Here is a 22,177-nt window from a genome sequence, read left to right on the forward strand (position 1 = left end):
AAGATGGGTGGGTATAAGAACTTAGTGAGCTCAATTGCCTATAGGCCTTAGAACTAAAGCTTAGCCCTTGACTTAGGTTTCAGAAATGTGTTAAAATGTTTTTGGAGGATCCTCCCACCTGATCTGACTGGACGTCTAGCTGAACTCTGCCACTATAATATGTGGACCTGAGTGGACCTGCCTCCACTCAGTCTATCTTACAAGTGTTTTTTATTCAAGTATTTAAAAAGATAAAAGGGGAGACTTCAATGAATCACAAAATTTATTGTAACAGTTTTATTCCTCCTTATTAGTAAATGTTGGCGTGTGTGGCAGGATTTAGTATAAGACTTATTGTAACAAACCACCAGAGTTAAAAAGAAAATTAAAAAAAAAAAAAAAGGTTGTGCAGTAGCCTTTATGTATAACTTCCTCTTTGAGGGGACCGTATCTTCCAGAAAGAACAAGCTAATGTGAATGACACACTCAGAGTTAAGTCAGCCAGACTGAAACCACGACAGACAGCTATTTTAAGAGTGAATTTAATACAGAGAATTGGTTAATTAGAAGGTTTTCTAGAAGGTTTTCAAAGACTACAAGACAAAAAGGGAATTGTGAGGTAAAGATGATACAAAATGTAGGAAGCAGCTTCCATCCCCAGGGCGTAGGGGAATAAAAGGAAGAATTCAGTTTATCAGAACCTAGAAAATGGGAGGTGATCTGGATTCAGACAATGGAGAAGGGGGCACTTTCTGGTGCCAATAACTCTGTGACTACTCTAGAAATGTGGAATACAATCTGAAGACTGGAACTGCTTGCCTGGGGAAAGATCCATTGCCTGGAGCTGCTAATAGAAACTGTATACAGAGCAGGAAATTTCAAATCCCTTTTCTATCTTCCTGCTTTGTAGTCTGCCTCTAGTGCCCTCTGCTGTCAACCTAACAGGGAGGGAGTTGGCAAAGGGGAAATATTTGCAGTTCCAGCTCCAGCTTCAAAAAGCAGAGTACAGTGGCCCCCTTATCTGTGGGGGATACATTCCACGACCCCTAGTGGATGCCTGAAATCCATGGTAGTACCAAATCCTATCAAACCCTGTAAGTACATACACACACACACACACACACACACACACACACACACACTTATTTACAACAAATTAAACACAGTAAGAGATTAACAGTAATGGCTAAGAATAAAATGAAACAATTGTAACAAATAACGTAATAAAAGTTATGTGAATGTGGCCTCTCTCTCTCTCAGTCTGTGGGCTTATTATGGTGTATTGTACTGTATTGTATTGCATGTTATTGTACTACACTCAGCCTTCTTTTGTAATGATGTGAGATGATAAAATGCCTACATAATGAGATGAAGTTAGGTGAATGACATAGGCACTGTGATGTAGTGTTAGACTATTCCTGACCTTCTGATGATATGTCAAAAGGAAGATCATCTGCTTCCCAATGGCACTTGGCCCGTAACTGAAAATGCAGAAATAAAAACTGTGGATAAGGGAGGAAAACTCTATAGAAGATGGACTTTGAGGCAATGAGAAAGTAGCTTAAGAACAGCACATTTGCTTTAGTCATCTTGAAACACATAAAAATTCAACTCCCCTATGGCAATGATTGTTTTGGGGACATCATGTAAAACCGTTTTGACTGATAGAATCTATGGAGACATCAGTTTGGGGTTACTTTTTTATTGTGAAATATAGGGTTTGTAGAGTACAGTTTGTAAAATAGATTTTCTGTAATGTGTAAAGTTTAAAGACTAATAATAAAACCAAATAGCTTTATACTCACAACCCAACTTAAAAAAACACAACATTTCCTGTCCTAAAAGTCTTTCCTTATCTCATATTTCTCTGCTCTATCAACTCACCTGAAGGTAATCATGACCTTGAAATTTGTGTTAATCATTCTTTCTTTTACTTATAGTTTAATCACTTATTTATGTGTTGTTTTGAATTATATTATTTTAGAATAAAGAATCCTAAAATAAACCCATACATATAGAGATGACCAAGTTTTTAAGTGCAAAGATAAGTTAGTGGACAAAGGACAGTCTTCTTAACAAATGGTGCTGGAATATTGGATGTCCAAATACAAAAAAGAAACATGAATCCATACCTTATATCATATAAGAAATAATTTAAAACGTTATAGACCCAAATATAAAACTTAAAACTATAACTCTTCCAGAAGAAAATGTAAGAGGAATGGGGTGCCTGGGTGGCTCAGTTGGTTAAGTGTCTGACATTGGCTCAGGTCATGATCTCACAGTTCGTGAGTTTGAACCCTGTGTCAGCTCTGTGCTGATAGCTTGGAGCCTGGAGCCTACTTTGGATTCTGTGTCTCCCTCTCCCACTCTGCATCTCCCACACTCTTGCTCTGTCTCTCTGTCTCTCAAGAATGAGTAAACATCAAAAAAAAATTTTTTTAAATGTAAGAGGAAGTCTTAGTGAACTTGGGTTAGAGAAAGATTTCTTATATATAAACAAAAGCGTAATCTATAAAAGAATAAATCTTTATTTTTTTATTTTAGAGAAAGAGAGCACACACACAGGTAGGGTAGGGGGCAGTGGGGGAGAGAGAAAGAGAATCTTAAGCACGTTCCATGCTTAGTGCAGAGCTCCACATGGGACTTGATCCCACAACCCTGGTATCATGACCTGAGCCGAAATCAAGAGTCAAATTCTGAACCAACTGAGCCACACATGTGCCCCAAGAATAAAATTTTAATTGAACCTCATTAAAATTAAAGAACTTCTGCTCCTTGAAAGACACTGTCAAGAGAATTAAAAGACAAGCCCACAGATTAGGAATAAATATTTGTAAAGCTTATATTTGAAAAAGAACTTGAATCCATAATATGTAATTAACTTTTAAAACTCAGCAATAATAATGTAAAAAAACCAAACACCAAATTTAAAAATGAGAAAAATATTTGAACAGGTATTTCACCAAAAAAAGATACATGGATGGCAAATAATAATATGAAAAGATACTCAATATCATCAGTCACCACATGAATTAAGGAAATACAAATTAAAACCATGATAGATTCTACTTAACACCTATCAGAATGTCTAACATTAAAAAAAATACCAGATTTTGGAAAGGATATGGAGAAACTAGAATGCTCATATTCTCCTAGTAAAATATAAAATGGCACTATCTTTTTGAAAAATATTTTGGAAAGTTCTTAAATAGTTAAGCATGCACCTAACAATAAGTCAGCTATCCCACTTGAAGAGAAAAGGAAATAAAGACTTGTACAGGAATGTTCATAGCAACTTTATTTGCAATAACCAAAACCAGGAAACTATTGAAATGTCAGCCAACAAGTGAATGGATGAAACAAATTGTGGTACATCCATACAATACTATTCAGCAATAAAATGAATGAACTATTGCTATAACAACAACATGGTTGATCTCAAAATGATTATTCTGAGTCAAAAAAGACACATCAAGAAATAATCATACTGTATGATTTCATTTATATAAAACTCTAGAAAAGACAAACTAACACATAATAATAAAAAGCTGATATGTGATAAGATGAGGAAATGTGATACAGAAAGAGATGCAAAGAAGGAATTACAAAAGGGAAAAAGGAAACGTTAGGTGTGATGAATATGTTCACTGTTTTGATTATGGTGATAGTTTTACAGATATATGCATAGGTCAATATGTATCTGATTTTACGCTTTAAATATACATAGTAGATTATATGTCAATTTTGCCTAATAATACCCATTAATATAAAAATAAAAATGGGTTAAAGACCTAAATGTAGGATCTGAAACTGTAAAAATCCAAGAAGAAATTAGAGGCAATAATTTCTTTGACATTACTCATAGAAACATTTTTTCTAGATCCATCTCCTCAGACAATGGAAACAAAAGCAAAATTGAACCATTAGGACTACACCAAAATAAAAAGCTTTTGCACAGTGAAGGCAATGATCAATAAAACAAAAAGGCAGCCTACAGAATGGAAGAAGATATCTGTAAATGATATATCCAATAGGGGGTTAATATCCAAAATACATAAAGAACTTACACAACTCAGCACCAAAAAACCCAAATAATCTGATTAAAAAATGCGCAGAGGACCTGAACAGACTTTTTTCCCCCCAAAGAAGACATTATTTGGCCAAGAGACACATGTTAAGATGCTCAACATCACTCGTCATCAGGAAAATGCAAATCAAAACCACAATGAGATATCACCTCATGCCTGTCAGAATGGCTAAAATAATTAAAATTAAAAAAAAAACCAAGAAACAAGTGTTGGAAAGGATGTGGAGAAAATGGAACATTCTGTACTGTTGGTGGAATACAAATTGGTGTAACGACTGTGGGAAACAGTATAGAACTGCCTCAAAAAATTAAAAATAGACTTTCCATATGATCCAGTAACTCCACTACTGGGTATTTACCCAAAGTAAATGAAAACACTAATTTGAAAGAATATATGCCCCTTTATGTTTATTGCAGCATTTTTTACAATAGCCAAGATATGGAAGCAACCCAAATGTCCATTGATAGATGAATGAATGAAGATGTGGTGTGTGTATGTATATACATATATATACATAATGGAATATTATATATGTAATATAATATGTGGTGTATGTAAATATACTATATATATAATGTAATGTACATATTATGTAATATAATGTAATATCATGTGGTATGTATATATATAATATATATATAATGAAATATTATTCAGTCATAAAAAAGAATGAAATCTTGCCATTTGCAACAACATGGATGGTTGTAGAGGCTACAATGGTAAGTGACATAAGTCAGATAAAGACAAATACCATTTCACTCATATGTAGAATTTAAGAAACAAAACAAATGAATAAACAAAGAAAAAAGAGATAAACCAGACTTTTAAATACAGAGAAGAAACTAGTGGTTGCCAGAGGGGAGGTAGGTAAGGGGATGGGTAAACTAGTTAAAGGGGATTAAGAATACACATATCTTGATAAGCACTGAAAAATGAATAGAATTAGTGAATCATCGTATTATACATCTAAGACTAATATAGCACTATATATTAATTATATTACCTAAGAAATAAAATAAAATAAAATAAAATAAAATAAAATAAAATTTTGTTTTCTGTTTTTGAACTTTACATAAATGAAATCATATTGTAGGAATTCTTTTGTTACTTGCTTCTTTCATTTTATCTTTTTGACATTAACCCTGTGGATTAGTTATAGTTTATTTTCACTGCAGTACAGTATTCCTGTTTATTATAAATGTATCACAATATATATGTCGATTTTGCTGTTTTAAGCATTCAGGATCATTCCAGTTTTTGGCCATAATGGACAAAGCTGTTTTACACATTCATGTACTTGTTTCCTGGTGCACATTTGGAAGTGTTTCCCTGATTCCTCAGTGAAATTTAAGATGTTTACATGCTCAAATTTTCTAAGGAATGCCAAACTGTTTTCCAACATGGTTGTTCCAATGTATATACCCACAAGCAGTGGATGTGATTTCTTTTAATCCAAAAATTGACCAACACACTTGATATGCTCTATCTCATTTTTTTATAGCTGCCAATCTGATGTATGTCATTGTCTCAGTCAGCTCTGGCTGCCATGACAAAATACCAAAATAGACTAGGTGGCTTAAAAGCAGAAACTTATTTTCTCACAGTTTAGGAGGCTAGAAGTTTGAGATCAGGGTGCCAGCACCATCAAGTTCTGGTGAGAAACTGTCTTCCTGCTTAGCAGACAGCCACCTTCTCACTAGGTCCTCAAGTGGCAAGAGAGGGATCTCTCCCTCTTCCTCTTCTTATAAGGCCACTAATCTCATCATGAGGGCTGCACCCTCATAAGCCAATGCAATCTTAATTACCTTCCAAAGGCCTCATCTCCAAATACCATCACACTGCGGTTTAGAGTCACAACATATGAATTGCTGTCAGTCCATTACAGCTGTGGTTTTAATTACCAAATTACCTAATTACTAAATAAGTTGATCATCTCTTTTATGTAATTAAGGACTGTGTTTTGCCTTGGCTATAAAATCCCTGATCATATCTTGCTTAGTTTTCTATATGAGTGTTTGTGTTTTTTTTATTAATTGATAAGTATTATACTGAATATATACATATTCTGGGTTTATTCCTTTATTGGCTATCTGTGTTATAAATATTTTTTTAGTTTGTGGCTTATAACTTTATTCTATAACAATTTGATCAATATAATATGTTAATTTTAATATAGTTAATAGCTTTTATGATGTTTAAAATTTTGTGCGACTTCGTAAAGAGTTCTTCTTTCCCTAGGATAATGTCATAAAAGTATTAGCTTACATTATTTTTCACAAAGTTTATAAATTGCACTTAATCCACTGAAAATTAGGAATTTTTGTTTATTTAAACCAATAACTGGTCAACATGAACATACTTTATAACCATAATGACCATGAACATAATGAATATGAGAAAAATGCAAAGATACTTAATCCTTGATGATGTCACTGAATCTCTAAGCCCTGAAACCATCTATTTCCAGACTTCTTACTATGTAATATTATAATGTTCTTTTTTTTTTTGCCTTTATCTAATTGATCATTTTTTTTCTTTTTTATTCTCAAGTTAGTTAACATACAGTGTAGTGTAATCTTGACTTCAGGAGTAGAACACAGTGATTCATCTCTTACATATGACACTCAGTGTTCATCCCGAAGAGTGCCCTTCTTAATTCCCATTACCCATTTAACACCCCCTGCCCCCCCTCACCATGAACCCTCAGTTTGTTCTCTGTATGTAAGGGTCTCTTATGGTTTGCCTGCCTTTCTGTTTTTATCTTATTTTTCCTTCCTTCCACTATGTTCATCTGTTAAGTTTCTCAAATTCTGTATATGGGTGAAATCATGTGACATCTGTCTTTCTCAGGCTGACTTATTTTGCTTAACATAATACCCTTCAGTTCCATCCACGTTGTTGCAAATGGAAAGATTTCATTCTTTTTCATCACTGAGTAATATTCCAAGATATCTAGATAGATAGATAGATAGATATCTTGTCATTTGCAACAATGTGGATGGAACTGAAGGGTATTATGTTAAGCAAAATAAGTCAGTCTGAGAAACTTAATACACACACACACACACACACACACACACACACCACATCTTCTTAATTCATTTGTCAGTCAATGGACATTTGGGCTCTTTCCATAATTTGGTTATTGTTGATAGCACTGCTATAAACATTGGAGGCATGTGCCCTTTCAAATCCGCATTTTTGTATCCTTTGGATAAATTCCTAGTAGTGCAATTCCTGGGTTGTAGGGTAGTTCTATTTTTACTTTTTTAAGGAACCTCCACACTGTTTTCCAGAGTGGCTGCGCCAGTTTGCATTCCCACCTGATCTACTCTTGTCTGACTATTCCATTACTTGCAGCTAAGTTCTCACTATTTAATAAAAGGTGCTACAATTGCTTGGGCACTTTTTCCTAAGTGTGATTGGGAAACAGAGCAGAAAATTCAGGGCAAACTAACAACCCCGATCCAATTGGTTTTTATCTTATTACAGGAGTTTGCGTGGTGAATTTATTGATACATAATTAGACCAATTACTCTCTTTGTCTAGGATCCTTTTCTAATTATGATTATGACATCAGAGTCCAAAAGAGAAAAGAAAGTTGTAGGTGTTTATTCTAAAAGAAGACTGAATGCAGCCTTCACCCTTGGCTCCTCGTTATCAATACTGAGCATCAGCAATCTCTTCAAACAGCTCCCCTGGAACAGCCTTGATCATGGGGGTTGGCAGGATCTGCGAGAGATTTAATGCACTATTAGTAGTACACATGATGCCATTCTGAGAGCACTGCACTTGGCAGAACATTACTGCAACCGAAGGGCTATATTAATGTCTTATGAGGCTGTAAACTTGTTGAAAATGCACCTGAATTCTCAGAGGTAAGGAAATGAAGATGTAAGTAAGCCTGGGGTGAGTGTTTAGCTTTGCAGTTTATTTTCTGCTTAACAATAATGGGAGACGGAGTAGCAAACTACTATTACTTGTGATTCATGCAGCAATCCTCTAATACCAGAGGTGAACAACTTTGGGAAGATGAAGCTGTTTGCATCTTTATACCCAAGAGAGTGATCTTCAAGATCTGGACTCTGCAGATTTGACAGCGTGAGCCATCAGACCATTTAGAGGAACCCATTATGTGCAATTTGTTCCAATTAATATGAAAGCCTAGCGTTCTCCAAAAGTACCTCCTAGGGTGAGCAGTGAATGGATTGATATTTTACAGATACTGTTGATTAGGTTAACCAGAGCATAAGGCATGATGACTATCAGTCACCAATTATTATGCTTAATGGGTATAACGAAGTCTCTCATTCTCCAGTAAAATAGCTTTTTGGCCTGACCTTTAAAACCCCAAATAACTTTATTTCTATTCAATTCCTTTTGTAGGATATGACCTCCAAATAAAACTTACCAGTTAGCCAAGTTTGGTGATAAAGCCCCACGCAAGAAGAGTGGCAGATCAGAACTCAGACACTATGATATTGGGAAATGGGGTAGACCTGGGACCAGGGCTGACAATACCTCAATGTACTGTGTGAATTTAAGTAGATTATTATCTGTGCCTCCTTTTCCTCATCTGTTCCCTAATAGCAGAAGTTGAACTAGATTTCATCTATAAAATGATATGTGGTCACTTTCTTCATGCTGAATTCTGCAAACCCATAATATTATGCTGCCTTTGTCAGTGTTCAAGACAGTCCCTCTCATCATTCCCCTTAACAACTTCCATTAAGCAACTAATACAATCCCATTTCTATTGGAAATTTTTTCTTAGTTCTCAAAGAAATGTTGGAACTCATAATCCTGTTATATCTAAAAGTCTCTGTATATGTGTGGTTTTGTTCAGATAAACAGGAAAAAGAGTATGAACTGACATTTATAGTGAGAAAATCACTCTTAAAGCACATGTATATAACATTCCACAGCCATGTCTATAATATTATATTGGAAGTTCACTACCTGCTGTGTATCAGGTAGAAAAGATGTGTGAGGAAGGGGGTTCCATGAAGATTCTATAGTAGTAGAAGCAAGGGGATCATGGTCACCTGGTGTGACCTTATAAAGCCCTTCAGGTGTACCACTCATAAAGCTGTGCCAGAGACACCCAGTTGGGAGGACCAAGCAAAGTGGGGGGTGGGGGCACAAAACTGGATAATGCATGCACAACATAGGACTTTTTTAATGGGAAATCTTTGCACTGGGATTTCCTATAGGCCTAGCTGAGACTTTTTCAGAGTTGCATGCAGTATGAAGTTCTTCCTACTCAATTCCTTCCTTTCTCAGATGTCAGACCTGCATCAATCATGATCTGAAAATTTCCCTTGTTTGCTCCTACTGTCTCCTTTATGCTTCATAGGCTTTCTCCCTCTCCTCCCAGTAAAGCTTTTGCACATCTAATTCCATCTTGATGTTTGCTTCTCACGGATCTAGCATAACACATGTGACTACTTGGAATAAGTAATATTTCAGACTCTCTGGCATCCAGGTGTGACCATATGACTACATAGCTAAAAGTGCATATTATGTGTTATGACCTTGAAGTAATCTAACAAGAGTTTGACCATCTCTTCCTCATGGCCTCCATCCTGCTAGCTAGAATGTGGGCATAATGGTTAGATTCACAGCAGCTAATTCAGATATGAAGTAGAAGCAATATATTTAGGATTAGGGCTACATATCCCTGATGATAGAGAAACTGTCATATCAGCCTAGATGATCCATATTTGCATAAAGGAGAAAAATAGTCCATGATATGTTTACTTTTCTATCAAACAACACAATGTAATCTAATTCATACAGGTCCCTACCCTTCAGGGAGGTGGGGAAGAGGCAAATGAAACATTCATTAAACAGGAACCATGCATGGTGGTATGGAATAGTCTCTCTCTCTCTCTCTCTCTCTCTCTCTCTCTGTTTCTCTCTCTTACACACACACACACACACACACACACTAAAAACTCTAAGAAAGGGGGGAATCATTGCCATCTAGAATATTTGGGAAGGACATAACCTGGACTTTGAAAGACAATTATGTGTAGAGAGGAAAATTGTACACTGGGAAAACAACCTGAGCATACTATTATTTTAGGGTTAGAGAAAAACTACCCTGAATGCAACAGAGGTGATTTGGTGGCAAAGAGTGAAATACAATTAGGTGGGGGAAGTCTTGACAATTCTGCTTAGGCAATATATCCTAAAGAAACCTGCCTGGTTATTTGCCTTTGGGTTGAGGTCTATCCCCTGCCCTTCTGTACTCTGCTGTGTGTTACAAGGATCTGATCCCTCAAGCCACACTTACCAGGCTTCTTTGACCAATGTCTTCTTAGCTGGGTTTGGCTAAGGGGAAGTACTGGCTAGACTCTGGAGAACAGGAAGATAGACAAAACCAGGGTATATCTTTACCTTACTCTTTTTCAACCCACATCTCCAGCAGTTGGTTTGTCTTCTCAGTAATTCAAACTGCTGTACAGCCCTAGCTCCTGGACCCAGGCATACTCTTTCTTCCCTGTGTTCCTCTTGCCCTAGGGGTCATACTGGCTTCCTGTGGTTGCTAATCTTGGTGTCACCTCACTTTTCTCCTTTTGTTCTTGCAGCACTTCTGACGCCTTTGTAACCAATTTTCTGTGTTAAATTCCTTCTATTGAATTACCTGGTTTAGCAGATGGTGTTGCTATCCTGTGCATATGCTTGCAATGTTCATTTATATACACCAAAGGCTGCTTAATGTAAATATTTGCAGTTATTGGTCTAAATATTTTATTTAGCCACAAGAGCACATTTGGTCAAATATAAGGAAAGCCAGAAGTGACAAAGAGTCAGTGTCCCCAGAAGCAGATCATGATGGACAGGGAGCTGGTACATAAAAACCAGATTCCTCAACCTGAGGCAGAGGGTGGTGGGTAACTCTAAGTTGTATACCACACTTTTTCTCCTATTTCCCTAGAGGGATTGAATTCCAGCTGCCCAAGGTGGTAACTGGCTTGATCACATATACTTTTTATGTTAGCATCTCTCTCCTCCTTGTTTTACTTCCCCACTTGGCTACCAGTCCACCAAATAAACTACGTGTACTTGAATTCTTGTCTCAGGGTCAACTTCTAGGGAAATCCAAACCAATACAACTGGCTTGGGTTTGATATCTCAGGCAAGGCACTAAATGATGTAGATAGAACCCTTTCTTAAACTTCCAGGCCCACCCATTGTCTACAGCTTCCTGTGTAAAAAACTTTATCATAGAAGCACTTAGTGCAGAAAATTGAAGTTGCCCATTTACATTTCTTACATCTTTAAGAAATTGTAATTCTGCCACTTAGGACTTTTTTTGACACCAAATAGTAGTTTATTAAGTATTTGTTGTATAAAAGAATGAAGAAGTCTGGGAAGGGGAAATTCTCACCATTGTTCTCAACAGAGTGCCTAGCAGGTCAGAAGATAGTCAATAGGGACACATGGGTTACTCAGTTAAGGGTCTGATCCTGGTTCCAGCTCAGGTCATGATGCGTTTTTGTGAGTTCGCAGTTTGAGTTTCCTGAGATGACAGGGCAGAGCCTGCTTAGGATTCTGTCTCCTTCTCTGTTCGCCCTTCCCCACTAGTGCTGTCTTGTCTCTGTCTCTCTCAAAATGAATAAATAAACTTTTTAAAAAAGAAGATGCTAAATAAATATCTATCAGTGGAATTAATAACCTAATGGATTTGGTGATAACTAACTTGGAGTTTAGAGTTGGAGACTTGGGGCTGGATGAATTCTTTTGAGAAATTGCATAAACAGAAGAGAAAAAGGATAAGATAAGATAAGATAAGATAAGATAAGATAAGATAATCTTGGATAAGATAATCTTGTAGCAAGATTATAGTCGACAAATTTGAATAGAAGAAATACAAAATATAAATTCTAATGAGATAATTTCTTATGATTTCTTTGAAAATGACAGGAGTCAAAAATCAAGGAGATATCCAAAGTAATCAATGACTATTGATTGATGAATATTGATGATGAATATTGATGATATTGAATAATGAATATTTCAAAGTCAGATCAAAATAGAGTCTTCTATTTTGACTCTTCATGAATGATACACTGAAATTAAATTTATTTAAAAATTCATTTTAGGGGCGCCTGGGTGGCGCAGTCGGTTAAGCGTCCGACTTCAGCCAGGTCACGATCTCGCGGTCCGTGAGTTCGAGCCCCGCGTCGGGGTCTGGGCTGATGGCTCAGAGCCTGGAGCCTGTTTCCGACTCTGTGTCTCCCTCTCTCTCTGCCCCTCCCCCGTTCATGCTCTGTCTCTCTCTGTCCCAAAAATAAATAAACGTTGAAAAAAAAATTAAAAAAAATAAATAAAAAATAAAAATAAAAATAAAAATTCATTTTAAAATTAGTTTCACCATCAATGTGACTTACTAATCGCAATTTTTTTCTCAAAAAATAAATTCCGTGAAGTTTGCATATTTTTGCAGGCTTAAATTTTTTATTTAGTCTTTTAAGAAAGGATTTAGAATTATCCCTCCCACTCCCTTCATTAGTCCAAAGTATAAAAAATCAAAAAACATTTGATTCTTAAAAGTTTCTGTTGAAAATCCAAACATAACTCTTTATGATAGTCTTATGAGTTTCCAGAATCAGGTCCTTCCAAAATTTACATTCCTGATAAATGATTATGGGCAGATACAACAAAATGCCTGGTGCTACATTATAAGCATTATATGATAAAAGTACACATTAAATACTGTCTGTTTGTTTTTAACAAACATTTTCTAAGATAAAAATTCCATGTCATGATCGGGCACCTGGGTGGCTCAGTCAGTTAATTGTCCAACTTCTGTTCAGGTCATGATCTCATGGTACTTAGTTTTCAGGCTCTGTGCCTACAACTCAGAGCCTGAAGCCTGCTTCAAATTCTGTGTCTCCCTCTCTGTCTGCCCCTCCTCCACTCACACTCTGTCTCTCTGTCTCTCAAAAATAAATGAACATTAAAAAAAAAAAATCCATGTCATGAATCCTCAGGAAAGCCAGACATCAGTGACACTGACTCTTGATGAAGGAAAAAAAAATCAATCTGAAAAGATTGCTTACTGTTTAAAGCTACTTGTCTGCCTATTTCAGGCTCCATGGTTAACCTTTGTTTTTGTCCAAAGATTCTCATTCCTGATGAAATCCCAGGTAGTTGTACATTTGGATAAATAGCAAAAACAGCCTATCTCAAGGCTATCCTCAGCAATGTGATCTATGCATTACAGTATTTTATCTAAGTAATAACTCTCAAGAGGCCTTGGCACAGAAACTAAATATCACTGGCATCCATTTTATTGCGTTAAATAGATTGTTTTACCAATTTATACAAACCTATTATAAACTATTATGTATTAAATATAAATAATAGATCTATTGAGATATAACACTATTAAAAATAATAATAGATTTAATGTCTATGAAGCATATGAAGAGAAAATTTTCAGAAAAGAGAGTCCATCTTCCTAATTCAGTCTACATCAACTCAACCTTCTTCCTGCTATTCACAACTTAAATTCAAATACACCATAGGAGACAGATAAAAATGCATTATCTTATTTTGTTCCCTACTTACTTATCCCCTACCTTTCTTTTCTATTTTACATTCTACTAAAGCTGCATCTGGTAGAAAGAGTTTTTCCTGTAAGTTGATACCATTTTCCTATTATTTGCCTGCCTGTTCACCATCATCATCCCTGTCTGAGACATTAATAAATTGAGAATATGAGAAAATGACGAGCAAATGATGGAAGTAGTTTACAGAGCCAGTCAAATTAGGTTTTACATAACTCCAATCAGGTATCATTCCTCTTAAACAATCACACAGATTTAACACCAATGTTGGAAAAGAGTGTAGAAATCTCTTTCAACATCTTTAATTCACACATGAGAAAGCTGAGGTGCGTAAAATTTAAAATGACCAGCAAAGATCATGTTATTGCAAGTTAATGGCAGAGCACCCAGAGCCCAACTTCTCTGCCTCTCATCTCAGGAGATTGTTTTCATTATAGAATCATCTTGAGTTTTTCAGTTTCTTTCACATTACGAGTTGCATGTTTGGGCTCTCATGACTAATATTATTTTCCAAAAAACAATTTTAAATAATATTTCATTGATAAAACTTTAATTTGATAGTGACATAAGATTATTTATTCAACTACTGTTGCTCAACAAATTTTATCAAGAAAGCACTAAGTTCTGAGAATTATACAAGTGAATAAAACAAGCAAAATCCCCTGCCTTCATTGGAACACATGATCTAAATTACACATTACAATTTACAGGTATCATATTCCATATCGGTCAGTGAAGTTGTGTCTTTGGTTAGAACTGTTTTAGATGAGAGTTTATGCCATTTCTGAGAAAAAAATTTAAGTGACAAGAGCAGCAGCAGTTATTCTAGTTTCAAAACCAGAATTACAGTGTACAGATTAGGGAATAAGGCAAACAAAATATAGGATAAAGATAGGGACAGCTTTCACAGCACCAGGCTTGTGGGAAGACACGAGTCTGACTGGTAAATGCCACTGAATTCAACAAATGTTTATTCAGCTCCCATGTGACTCTTAGCCCTGGTATCTTGTTTGCTGTTTAATTACAAGCACCTAGAACTGTGTGTGCCACCTCATAGATGTTCAATAAATATCCTGGATATGAAAGAATGGATAATGTAAACCAGATATTGTACTAGATTACAGAGATACAAAGATGAATAAAATATGGTCCCATCTTGTAAGCTTCTCATAAGGGATCATAAATATAATATTTATTAAATGTCTTCTATTGATAAAACACTATGTTAGGCACTGCATTAGGGAAAAATAAAAACAAAGTGCAATCCTTCTCTCAAGGAGCTTTATAAGAAATATTTTGAAAAATAAGACCATAGACAGATTCCGCCTTTCGCTGTTGGGAATTAGAACAATTTTCTTGAGACAGTGATATTTGAGTTGGGTCCATGATGTCAGTTGGACTATTACTATCTCTCTGTGCTAATTCTCAGTAAGAAGCTTTTAATAAGGCTTAGTCAAATAAGAATTGAACTAATAAAAGCCCTTAAAAAGGAAAATAATCAAATACCTAGATAAGGCTTAAGGTCATCTTTGGCCTCTTGTATAATAGCTCTCTCCATCTTAGCAGAATCGTTCAAAATGAGGTGCAGTTCCCAAAATAGAATGTGTTTCCTTTTTGTGTCTCCTTGTCTCTGACAACTGTTGTTTTCTCTGCTAAGGATGACTTCTCCAAATCTATCCTGTACTGTGTCTCTCCAAGACTATCCTTAGGTTGATTTGCTAGGAAGATTCATAGGACTAAGCATATAGTCATACTCACAGTTGTGATTTATTACAGCTAAAGGATATAAATAAATAGGAGCAAGGAGTGAAGTCTGAAGGAAACCAGGTACAAGTTTCCAGGATCCTCTCCCAGTGGAGTCACATAGGATGCATTTAATTCCCCCAGCAATAAATTGTGACAATACCTGTGAATTTTGCCATAGGGAAGCTCCTTAGAAATTCAGTGCCCAGGGGGCACCTGGGTGGCTCAATTTAGGTTAAGCATCCTCCTCTTGCTTTCTGCTCAGGTCATGAACGGAGTCCCACATCGGCTCCCACGCTGGGCCTGGAGACTGCTTGGGATTCTCTCTCTCTCCCTCTCTCTATCTGTCTCTCTTTCTCAAATAATAAGTAAACTTAAAAAAAAAAAAAGAAATTCAATGCCCAGGGTTTTTAATCATGGCTGGTCATGTAGGTACCCTCTGCCCAACACCCCAGCATGTACCAAATTTCCAGACTCCCAGAAGGAAACCAGGTGCTCAGCAAAAGCTGTATTATTTGTATAGATAGTTTAGGCATAGTGAGCCATGCTTACCAGGTAGGAACAATCCTAAACCTAAGTTTCAAGACATGAGTCAAATTTACAAGCAGAACTTCATATGGATATGAGTCTCAGTGCACTTTTCTGTGCACTTTGCATTCCCAATTCTGAAATACGGTGCTAATGAACATAGACTCAGCATAAACATCTTGTAGTAAATACTCCCCTAAGACATTCAGGTAAAATTGATCATTCTCTCCCTTCTACTACTACTATAATGGGTGTATAATTCAAAGGTAACTATGTGACATGATGGATGTGTTAATTAGCTTGATTGCGGTAATGATTTCACAAAACACATGTGAAACTTCTTGAAATTTATGTCATTAATCTTATGTGATTTTTTAAAGTTTGCAACAATCTTACAAAGGTTATGGATAGTATTCTGATTATTTTTGTGTCAATATGACAATCAAAAAACTTCAAGTGACAGCAATAATTGAAAGGCAAATTTAACATGAGTGACACAATTATTGAAAATTAAATTGCAATCTTTGTTCTCTTGCTCAGCTTCCAAAAAATATTATGAATTTTCATGTTTTCAAATAGTACAGGTATGGAAAATATCATACTGCTTCCCTTGCATTACCTGAAATAAGAGAGTAGTCAAAAAATCATTTAATGTATTAATTTTACCTAAAATAGAGTTCAATATTTATTTATAAATTACTAAAGTATGAAATATAGAAACTCTGTGATTGTTTCTCTCCTTCCTAGAAATATAGCTTAGTATGTTAACCCTGGAGAAATTCAATAAAAGTTATGGAATCAGTCTTAAATCAACCAGTTGGGTAGCAACTTCTCCCTAATACTTGCTTTGCATCAGAATGTGAAAAATTGTAGAAAAATTGTAAGTGCACACTTTTGCTCTGTAAATCTTTAGTTTTATGAGGCTCTTATGAATAAATTATCATTTGACTTTAGCCTTCCTTAGAATAAAAATATGACCAACAGTATCAGAGCTTATACTGAGAATTGTTCTGGGCCCAGAATATAAGTAAAAGGTGGCCATTCTCTTCTTATCTTGATTTTTCTCACATATTTTATCCATACGTTGGAGTTAAATCAATACCAATAATGAAAGACCACATAAATTGCTTATTAGTTGCACTATGTCTATGCCTGACATGAGCCCATGGAGATGTTTGAGAAATGAGGCATCATCTTAGATGGGCACACAGAAGAGGTCACTTTGTTATGACTAAGTCCTAGGGATTGTCAGTCTAAGCTTAAATAACTCTTAGAAAAGGGGAAGTGTCTCTTGACTTTTGGAATTTTGTATATGGTTTAGACCTATACTACCAAAAAAGAAAGTTAAAAAATTTGGCTGAAACTCTGAAAAATGAAGAATACCATTATTTCTCTAGACATTGGTTTGTCTTCAGCTGCATCTAAGAATAAGGATTTAAACTGTATTCATAAACCATATAGTTTAATTTTTTGGATAAGAAGAGGAAGCGCTCTGAAGCATGAAAATTTGTCTAAGCTACTAATTCCATAGCTGTTCCCTCATGCGGGGAGTGACTTCAAGATGATTAAAATTATCAGAAGTTCAAGAGAAACTTTTGTCATTTTATGCATTTACTTTGTTTTTGTTTTTAAATATTATATATATATATATATATATATATATATATATGATCAGAACTATTTAAATACCATTCTACCTAGGGACAAATTAAATAAAAGACATTCTCCAGAGATTCACAGTAATTATATGATCCAAGTCTCTTGTGGGAAAAATGAAATCCCTAGAAGTTAAGTGCCTTGCTCAAGTCATATAGCCGGTTGCTAGTAGATTCAGACTAAAATATTTTGATCAGATACAAGCTGTTTATCATATCAACAACTTTCTTCTTTTTAAAAAGTCACTAAGAATTAGGAGTATGTACTCAAGGTAGTTACTTTACTTTTCTCTCATTAAATATGCATTTTTAAAATAAAAGTCTTCCATTTTTAAGTCATCTTATATTCAAATTGGATATGTATCTGAGTAACCACTAAAATTTGTGGACTCTTAGAACTTTGTTGATTACAAAAATAACTAACATCTGTAAAAAGCCTCATAAAATTTTGCATATACAGCACAAATGACACAAATGTTTGGTTTTGTTTCCAAAATGCTGTAAAAATGCTATTAAAATTTAATTAAAAAATATTTCTAATTACTCTTCACACATAATACAAAATGAAACAGGATGCTGACAGTATATTTTAAAAATGCATTGTTACTTTCCTTTTATGGCTTGTCTATACTTTGTCTAGTAGAAAGCAGCCCAGTGGAAATTCTGTGGTCTGGGAGGCTGAGCTTCTGGTTTATTAGATCTTCCCATTCTCTTCTCATTGTAATATTCTCAACCAATTCAAATAGTACTTTAGTATGTATGTGTGAGAGCTACACAGACATTTATGGACTGGTAGAGCAATGGGTTTCAATCTCAGAAAAAGAAAAAGAATATTTATTTTAAAAATGGAACATAAAGGACACCTGGGTGGCTCATTCAGTTAAGCATCTGACTTGATTTCCGCTCAGGTCATGATCTCATGGTCACGAGATCAAGCCCACGTTGAGCTCCTTGCTGGGCGTGGAGCCTGCTTAAGATTCTCTCCCTCTCCCTCCAGTCCCTCCCCCATTCACACACTCATGCTCTCTCTCTAAAAAAAAAAAAAAAAAAAAAAAAATAGAACATGAAAATTTAACACAGGCTAGCATGTGGCTACAAGCAGCCTAAAGCCAATGGTGTCTGTAAAGTCCATTTACTCAGCCCACAGAATGTAGATACATGGCCTTAATCATTATATTATACTACTAACCTGATATATTAACTTACTACATGATTCTGTCCTCCTCTGTTTCCATCCTCTTCCAGTGAGTACCTATTATTCTTCCAGATTACATGTGCCGAAGTGTTAACATAGGGTCTGGCAATTTTCAGGTGGCCAATAAAATCAGGCTTTCCTCTCATCATATTATGGAAGACATAGAGATGAAGATTGTGTAACTTTTTACCTAAACAGTACAAGAAATTATAGAAATATTACCTGGGCCACAAAGCTGGAAGCCATAATCCATATAATCTGGAAAGTGTCAATTTGCAGGAAGCTCAGATAACTTGGCTAACATTCCTTTCCATTACTGGAGTCCTGGTATTCATTGGAAAAGGTAAAATCCATGTTTAACACCATATTAAAAGTATCCTGAATGAAATGGAAAGTAGTTCCTGTGGGAGCTTCACTCCCACTCTCCTTGTTTCTAAAATGATTAACCTTGCTTTCTCTGACAACTTCCACCCAGTGTACTAGGAGATCTAGGGTTTCCCCTCTCTTCCTTTCTTTCTCTACTCTCTTTCCAACCCTTTTCTCAATCATCTGCTCCTTCTAAGTCCCAAGTCTGAGGCAGTGTGAAATGAAAACAGTGGCTAGCTGGTGGCTTTCACCCACTCCTTCCCTTTTAGTCTCCCCAGGACTCTTTGATCTTCCTTTGAGAATGGCCTTTTTCCCATACTTAGTCTAATTGCTTAGATTGGCCTGACTCTATGCACTGTTCTTTCCCTTCTCCCTTTCCTAACCCCCACTCCAGGAATGTACATGACACACAAACTGAACTATCATCATACTCCATCGTTTTGGAAACAATGATTGGGTCAGAGATACACATTTGACTTGCCTCTTCTGAAATTATTGAGTAAAGGGGGCTTTCACTTTGCTGGTGGGACAGAATTATGAGAATGTTGGGATGGAGTTGCTAGTAGACATGTCATTATAAGGAAAATCTTCGTGAAGAGTGAAGCTGCATGTAGGAAATCAAAATTAAGAGAGCGAGAGGAGATGGTGACATGGACTTGAGCACCTGGGACCCTGGAGTTTTTCAGTTTATGTCAGCAAATAGATTTTGGTTTTGCTTGAACTTGTTTGAGTTGGGTCTTTGTTATTTTCAAGAGAATAAATTCTAAGAAATACACTTTCTTTCTCTGGACTTCACCTTAAGTGCAATTTAGTTCTCCTATTAATAAGAAATTTAGAACTATGTCACAGCCACTCCTCCAACAAGAATGGGTTAGTTGAGTGCTTCTAGCTTAAAAGACCTCTCAATGTAAATAGTCATTTGAGGTCTACAGTCTATTTTGTCTATTCCGTGCCAACATACTCTTGAAAAGAACGTGTCTAATCACTGAGTGGTGAATAATACATTATTAATCATTATTATATATTATTAAATATTATTAATATAAGTAGTATTAAATTATTTAGTCTCTTAAGTCACAAAACTTGTTACTTCATTATCTGGTCCACATATGGATACCATTTGAAAATGAAATCACAAGCATCAATTACTTAATAAAACTCCAGTTTATGAGAATTGGTATACAAAACAAGTAAAATCTAGTCAAATGTACAATGGCATGCAGGATTTTTAATATAGGATTCCAGAAATTGTTGGAGGTAAAGAGCTTGAAGGGCATTGCAAATCAGACATTATAGTTATATTATTTATTCATTGCCATATTTAGTGCTAAGAGATGATTTTGTGACTTGAACTAAACAAAATTTCTGCTTGAGACTACAGTGCTCAAGAAAATGAAGGACATATTGAGAGTGTTGAATACACCCAGTATGTAAATATATAGTTATTTTGTGTTTGCTTCAAAGAAAGTGAAAATCAAAATCTTACTTATGCAAAAAAGTTAAAATTTTAATTTGCTTTCTTTCTCTGAGGGCAGAAAAAAAATTTTTTATGATTTATTTCACAAGAAATTTTATAGAAGATATATTTAAGAGTAATATGATATATATATATATATATATATATATATATTTGTTTTTTTTTTGGTAAGAGATGGTAGGTACCAGCTTTTTTTACTGTCTGAACAGAGGCTGTAGAATTCAGTATTCTCTATCAGTTTAAAAGAGGTTTTGAATTTTTCTCAGCAAATACAACAGGAGGATTTATTTGTTGAATCTGTACTCTGAGATGAAAATTAAACATGCTTTATATATATGGAAACTAATATAAACCAAATTATAAAAAACACAGTCCTTATATAATCTTTATCCTTGATGAATTAGGCAATTGTATTGGCCTCAACTGGTTTTTTTTTTCTCTCTGTTGTACCATGTGATAGTCATTGATAACTATGGTCAAGTAGTTTCAGTGAAGTAACACATTCAGTTATTCATTTAACAAGTATTTATAGAGTGACTTGTATGCATTCAGAGCAGTAAACAGACTACAGTGCCTATCCTAAAGGAGCTTACATGTTAGTAGAGGAAGACAGCAATAAACAAATAACAATTATATAAAATCAGATAATGGTAAGAGCTATGGAGAAACATAAATCAGAATAACAGGTATGAGGGTTAATTTTTAATGGGTCAAGTTGGCTAGGCCATGATTCCCAATTTTTGGTCAAACACCAGTCTAGATGTTTCTGTGAAAGACAATTTTTAGTTGTGATTAACATTTAAATCAGTAGACTGAGTAAAACAGAGTACCCACCTCATCTAATGTGGGTGGGCCTCATCCAATCAGTTGAAGACCTTAAGAAAAAAGATTGAGGTCCCTTGAAAAAGAAGGGATTCTGCTTCCAGACTGCCTTTGATCCCAATATTGCAACAATTCTGTCTTGAGTCTCCAGCCTGATGGCCTAGCCTATGGATTTTGGACTTGCCTGTCCTACCATCACATGAGCCAATTTCTTAAAAAATTAATCTTTCTCTCTCTTTTTGTATACACACATGCACATCAAACACCCTATTGTAAGAGAAATGGGAAGGGCCATAGTGAAAAAGCGATTGCTGTTTTACATAAGGTAATGAAGAAAAGTTGGATGAAGTAACAATTGACTGAAAGCTTACAGGAAATAAAGGAGCTAGCCCTGAGGTCATCTGTAGGAGGCATCTAAGAAGTGAGAATGGCAAGTACAGAGGTCCTGAGGCAGGAGTATGCTCAGCATGATCAACAAACAACACAGTAGCCCTTGTGGCTAAAGAGGAATGAACTGTAGAGAATGGTCCAAGATGAGGTCAGACAGGTGAGGGAAGAGCTGATCTCACAGATACTTAAAAATTACTGGCTTTTACTCTGAGGAAAATGGTAAGCTGCAAGAGAGTTTTTTCAGCAGAGGAGTAAATGTGGTCTGACTCCTGTGATTACAGAGTGAACCTGAGTGCCATGATGAAAGTAGAATAAAGGGAACAAATGCAATAATCCAGGTGAGTGATGAT

Source organism: Prionailurus bengalensis, chromosome B2 (genome assembly GCF_016509475.1).
Source record: "Prionailurus bengalensis isolate Pbe53 chromosome B2, Fcat_Pben_1.1_paternal_pri, whole genome shotgun sequence".
Lineage (NCBI taxonomy): Eukaryota > Metazoa > Chordata > Mammalia > Carnivora > Felidae > Prionailurus > Prionailurus bengalensis.